Below are 7,155 nucleotides of genomic sequence, written 5' to 3'. Positions count from 1 at the left end.
TGTGGTGACCCGGCATACCACTGCATGTTGTAGTATGCAAGTCTGATATAACACCAATGAAACACCGTTCCACTAGTATTATATCGCTCAGAGTGGTACAACAGAAACATATGCGGGTCCAAGGCATGTCTATAGAATTATACAAAGACTCTGTTACATAAGATCCTCACAGCCTCCTACTTTACAATGAGGTAAAACTGCAAATAAACTCCAGAAGAATGACTCGTAGTCTAATCCTATCACGAACTCTATTTGTAGAGTATTTGACTAGCTATAGAGGCTAAGAATAGATTCTAGCTAAATAGGAGCTAGGTTTAGGAAGCTAGTTCCCTTCTATTGCTAATCTAGGTTTTCTCCTTGTAGAATGTGTTATCTGACTCTCCTGACATGGTCATGTCCCTTGAAGTAGTTGTTGACTCCTTGATGTCTACGGGTGCTTCTATTCTTGTAGACAGTGTTGGGCCTCCAAGAGCAGAGGTTTGTAGAACAGCAGCAAGTTTTCCCTTAAGTGGATCACCCAAGGTTTATCGAACTTAGGGAGGAAGAGGTCAAAGATATCCCTCTCAAGCAACCCTGCAAACACAAAGCAAGAAGTCTCTTGTGTTCCCAACACACCTAATACACTTGTCGGATGTATAGGTGCACTAGTTCGGCGAAGAGATAGTGAAATACAACTAGTATGGATGTATATGAGTGGTAATAGTAATCTGAATAAAATATGGCAGCGAGTAAACATGCAACGAGAACAGATAAATAAGCGGTGTTTGCAGTATTGGAAACAAGGCCTAGGGATCATACTTTCACTAGTGGACACTCTCAACATTGATCACATAATAAATAACTCTTTCTCATATGTGCTACATACACTCTTTTGTTGGATGACAAACACCATTCGTTGTGTAGGGCTACAAGAGCTCCCTCAAGCCGGAGTTAACAAGCGCCACACCATTCAATGTTCATATTTAAATAACCTTAGAGCATAATAGATCTTTGCAAAATAAACCGAGTACTAACATAGCATACACACTGTCACCTTTACACTATGAAGGGGGAATAAATCACATCAATACTATCATAGCGATAATCAACTCCATAACCTACAAGAGATTATGATCATAATCTACGACAAGAACTACACGATGCACACACTGTCACCATTACACCATGTAGAAGGAATAGACTACTTTAGTAACATCACATGAGTAGCACATAACTAGTAGCGATACAAAGCACATTGCAATCATAAAGGGATATAAATAAGCACTTCACTATGCCATTCATAACAGTGAATAAGTATTCTGTGAAATATAGCCTAAGAGACCCACACGGTGCACACACTGTCACCTTTACACACGTGGGACAAGGAGTCTCCGGAGATCACATAAGTAAAACCCACTTGACTAGCATAATGACATCTAGATTACAAGCATCATCATATGAATCTCAATCATGTAAGGCAGCTCATGAGATTATTGTATTGAAGTACATAGGAGAGAGATTAACCACATAGCTACCGGTACAGCCCTTAGCCTCGATGGAGAACTACTCCCTCCTCATGGGAGACATCAGCGGTGATGAAGATGGCGGTGGTGTCGATGGAGGAGCCTTCCGGGGGCACTTCCCCGTCCCGGCGGCGTGCCGGAACAGAGACACCTGTCCCCCAGATCTTGGCTTCGCGATGGCGGCGGATCTGGAACTTTTCTCGTACCGTGGCTTATTCGTCTCGGGGTTTTAGGTCAGGGAGCTTATATAGGCGAAAGGGGAGCCTCGGAGGGGCCCTGGTGGGGCCAGACAACAGGCCGGCGCGCCCCCCCTCTGGCCGCGCCGCCACCATGTGTGGTGGGCCTGTGGCCCCCCTCTGCTGACTCTCGGGTGTTCTGGAAGCTTCCGGTGAAAATAGGGTACTGGACGTTGATTTCGTCCGATTCCGAGAATATTTCCTTACTAGGATTTCTGAAACCAAAAACAGCAGAAAACAGGAACTGGCACTTCGGCATCTCGTCAATAGGTTAGTTCCGGAAAACGCATCAAAACGATATAAAGTGTGAACAAAACATGTAGGTATTGTCATAAAACAAGCATGGAACATCAGAAATTATAGATACGTTGGAGACGTATCAGTGATGTCTATGGGTGCTTCTATTCTTGTAGACAGTGTTGGGCCTCCAAGAGCAGAGGTTTGTAGAACAGCAGCAAGTTTTCCCTTAAGTGGATCACCCAAGGTTTATCGAACTCAGGGAGGAAGAGGTCAAAGATACCCCTCTCATGCAACCCCGCAACCACAAAGCAAGAAGTCTCTTGTGTCCCCAACACACCTAATAGGTGCACTAGTTCGGCGAAGAGATAGTGAAATACAAGTGGTATGAATGAATATGAGCGGTAGTACGGCGCCGGAAAATAGCTTATCGGCGTGCGGTTGATGGTAGTAATATTGTAGGAAGTAAACAAGCAGTAGTAACGCAGCAGTAGTAATGCAGTAAAATAGTAAACAAGCAGCGATAGCAGTATTTAGGAACAAGGCCTAGGGATTAGACTTTCACTAGTGGACACTCTCAAGTTTGATCACATAACAGAATAGATAAATGCATACTCTACACTCTCTTGTTGGATGATGAACACATTGCGTAGGATTACACGAACCCTCAATGCCGGAGTTAACAAGCTCCACAATTAAATGTTCATATTTAAATAACCTTAGAGTGCATGAAAGATCGACACGACTAAACCAAGTACTAGCATAGCATGCACACTGTCACCTTCACACCATGTAGGAGGAATAGATCACATCAATACCATCATAGCAATAGTTAACTTCATAATCTACAAGAGATCATAATCATAGCCTACGCCAAGTACTAACACGGATGCACACACTGTCACCATTACACCGTGCAGGAGGAATAAAACTACTTTAATAACATCACTAGAGTAGCACATAGATAAATTGTGATACAAAACACATTGCAATCATAAAGAGATATGAATAAGCACTTCACTATGCCATTCATAACGGTGAATAAGTATTCTGTGAAATATAGCCTAAGAGACCCACACGGTGCACACACTGTCACCTTTACACACGTGGGACAAGGAGTCTCCGGAGATCACATAAGTAAAACCCACTTGACTAGCATAATGACATCTAGATTACAAGCATCATCATATGAATCTCAATCATGTAAGGCAGCTCATGAGATTATTGTATTGAAGTACATAGGAGAGAGATGAACCACATAGCTACCGGTACAGCCCCGAGCCTCAATGGAGAACTACTCCCTCCTCATGGGAGCAGCAGCGGTGATGAAGATGGCGGTGGAGATGGCAGCGGTGTCGATGGAGAAGCCTTCCGGGGCACTTCCCCGTCCGGCGGCGTGCCGGAACAGAGACTCCTATCCCCCAGATCTTGGCTTCGCGATGGCGGCGGCTCTGGAAGGTTTCGCGTACCGTGGCTTATTTCGTATCGTGTTTTAGGTCAGGGACCTTTATATGTTGGAGATATGCCCAAGAGGCAATAATAAAAGTGGTTATTATATATCTTTATGTTTATGATAAATGTTTATATACCATGCTATAATTGTATTAACCGAAACATTGATACATGTGTGATATGTAAACAACAAAGAGTCCCTAGTAAGCCTCTTAACTAGCTTGTTGATTAATAGATGATTAGTTTCATAATCATGAACATTGGATGTTATTAATAACAATATTATATCATTATGTGAATGATGTAATGGACACACCCAATTAAGCGTAGCATAAGATCACATCATTAAGTTATTTGCTATAAGCTTTCGTTACATAGTTACCTAGTCCTTATGACCATGAGATCATGTAAATCACTTATACCGGAAAGGTACTTTGATTACATCAAACGCCACTTGCGTAAATGGGTGGTTATAAAGGTGGGATTAAGTATCCGGAAAGTATGAGTTGAGGCATATGGATCAACGGTGGGATTTGTCCATCCCGATGACGGATAGATATACTCCGGGCCCTCTCGGTGGAATGTCGTCTAATGTCTTGCAAGCATATGAATAAGTTCATAAGAGATCACATACCACGGTACGAGTAAAGAGTACTTGTCAAGAGACGAGGTTGAACAAGGTATAGTGTGATACCGATGATCAAACCTCGGACAAGTAAAATATCGCGTGACAAAGGGAATTGGTATCGTATGTGAATGGTTCATTCGATCACTAAGTCATCATTGAATATGTGGGAGCCATTATGGATCTCCAGATCCCGCTATTGGTTATTGGTTGGAGTGAGTACTCAACCATGTCCGCATAGTTCGCGAACCGTAGGGTGACACACTTAAAGTTGGATGTTGAAATGGTAGAACTTGAATATGGAATGGAGTTCGAATATTTGTTCGGAGTCCGGATGAGATCCCGGACATCACGAGGAGTTCCGGAATGGTCCGGAGAATAAGATTCATATATAGGATGTCATTTTATGTGAATTAAAATGATGCGGAAGGTTCTATGGAAGGTTCTAGAAGGTTCTAGAAAAGTCCGGAAGAAACCACCTAGGAAGGTGGAGTCCACATGGGACTCCACCTCCATGGCCGGCCAACCCTAGTGGGGGTGGAGTCCCAAGTGGACTCCCCCTTAGGGGGCCGGCCAACCCCCCCATATGGGAGGTGGAACTCCCACCTCTAGTGGGAGTCCTAGCTTGGGAAGGTTTCCCCACCATATGGAAGGTTTTTGGTTCGGGTCTTATTCGAAGACTTGGAGACCAACACTTGGGGTTCCACCTATATAATGAGAGGCCAAGGGGAGGGGGCCGGCCACCCAAGAACCACCAAGGTGGCCGCACCCCTTAGTGGCCGGCGCCCCCCTCTCCCCAAACCCTAGCGGCCTCTCTCCTCCACCACACCCGCACGCTTAGCGAAGCTCTGCCGGACTTCTCCACCACCACCGACACCATGTCGTCGTGCTGTCGGATTCAAGAGGAGTTACTACTTCCGCTGCCCGCTGGAACGGGGAGGTGGACGTCGTCTTCATCAACAACCGAACGTGTGACCGAGTACGGAGGTGCTGCCCGTTCGTGGCGCCGTGATCAAGATCTTCTACGCGCTTTTGCAAGCGGCAAGTGATCGTCTACCGCAGAAACAAGAGCCTCATCTTGTAGGCTTTGGAATCTCTTCAAGGGTGAGACTCGATAATCCCCTCGTTGCTACTGTCTTCTAGATTGCATCTTGGCTTGGATTGCGTGTTCGCGGTAGGAAATTTTTTGTTTTCTATGCTACGTTATCCTACGGTGGTATCGAGCCGTGTCTATGCATAGATGGTTGCACGAGTAGAACACAATGGTTTTGTGGGCGTTGATGCTTATGTTGTCTTTAGTTTGAGTACTTTGCATCTTTGTGGCATAGTGGGATGAAGCGGCTCGGGCTAACTTTACATGACCGCGTTCATGAGATTTGCTCCACGCTCGACATGCAACTTGTATTGCATAAGTGGCTTTGCGGGTGTCTCGTCTCTCCTACTATAGTGAAGATTCAATTTACTCTTCTATTGACAACACTAGTATCACCGTTGTGGTTGATGTTCGTAGGTAGATTGGATCTTACTCGAAAACCCTAAACCACGTAAAATATGCAAACCAAATTAGAGAACGTCTAACTTGTTTTTGCAGGGGTTTGGTGATGTGATATGGCCATAATGTGATGATAACTATGTATGAGATGATCATTATTGTATTGTGGCAACCGGCAGAGCCTTATGGTTGTCTTTAAATTTCATGTTGAGTAGTATTTCAAAGTAGTTGTAATAGTTGCTACATGGAGAACAATCATGAAGACGGCGCCATTGACCTTGACACTACGCCGACGATGATGGAGATCATGCCCGTTGATGATGGAGATCATGTCCGTGCTTTGGAGATGAAGATCAAAGGCGCAAAGACAAAAGGGCCATATCATATCACATATGAACTGCATGTGATGTTAATCCTTTTATGCATCTTATTTTGCTTAGATCGCGACGGTAGCATTATAAGATGATCCCTCTCACTAAAATATCAAGATAATAAAGTGTTCATCCTTAGTAGCACCGTTGCCAAGACTTGTCGTTTCGAAGCATCTCGTGATGATCGGGTGTGATAGAATCAACAAGTGCATACAACGGGTGCAAGTCAGTTTTGCACATGCGGATACTAAGGTGGCCTTGACGAGCCTAGCATGTACAAACATGGTCTCGGAACACGTGATACCGAAAGGTAGAGCATGAATCGTATGATTGATATGATGAACACTTTGAGTGTTCGCCATTGAAATTACATCTTGTCTCGTGATGATCGGGCATAGGTGTGATGGATTTGGTTCGTGTGATCACTAAAACAATGCGAGGGATATTGTTTTGAGTGGGAGTTCACCTAGTTTTTAATTTTGTTAAATTAAAATTTGAACTCAATTTGTCATAAACATTAGTCTAAACTATTGCAAATATGTTGTAGATATGGCGTCCTCAATCAATTTTAACCGAGTTCCTAGAGAAAGAAAAACTTAAGAGCAACGGTAGCAACTTCACCGGCTGGTTCCGTCATGTGAGGATCTTCCTCAATGGCGGAAACCTGCAATATGTGCTTGATGCACCGCTAGGTGACCCTCCTGCAGAACCGAAACCGATGAAGTAAAGAATGTTTACGCGACTCGGAAAACTCGGTACTCTCAAGTTCAGTGTGCCATCTGTGCGATACTGGAAGCCGATCTTCAAAAACGTTTTGAGCACCACGATCCACATGAGTTAATCAATGAGTTGAAGACTATCTTTGAGACTCATGCGGCCGTGGAATGCTATGAAGCATCGAAACACTTCTTCGGCTGCATGATGGAAGAAGGCAGCTCCGTTAGTGAGCACATGCTCGCCATGACCGGGCATGCGAAGAAACTCAGTGACTTGGGAATAGTGATTCCTAACAGACTGGGGATTAATCGTGTCCTTCAATCACTGCCACCTAGTTATAAGAACTTTGTGATGAATTACAATATGCGGAACATGAACAAAGAGTTACCTGAACTCTTCGCCATGCTAAAATCTGCTGAGATTGAAATTAAGAAAGAGCACAAAGTGTTGATGGTCAACAAGACCACCAGCTTCAAGAAACAGGGCAAGTCTAAAGGCAAGAACAAGAAGAGTGGCAAGAAAG

Source organism: Lolium rigidum, chromosome 7 (assembly GCF_022539505.1).
Source record: "Lolium rigidum isolate FL_2022 chromosome 7, APGP_CSIRO_Lrig_0.1, whole genome shotgun sequence".
NCBI lineage: Eukaryota > Viridiplantae > Streptophyta > Magnoliopsida > Poales > Poaceae > Lolium > Lolium rigidum.
Note: the sequence above shows the minus strand (reverse complement) of the source record.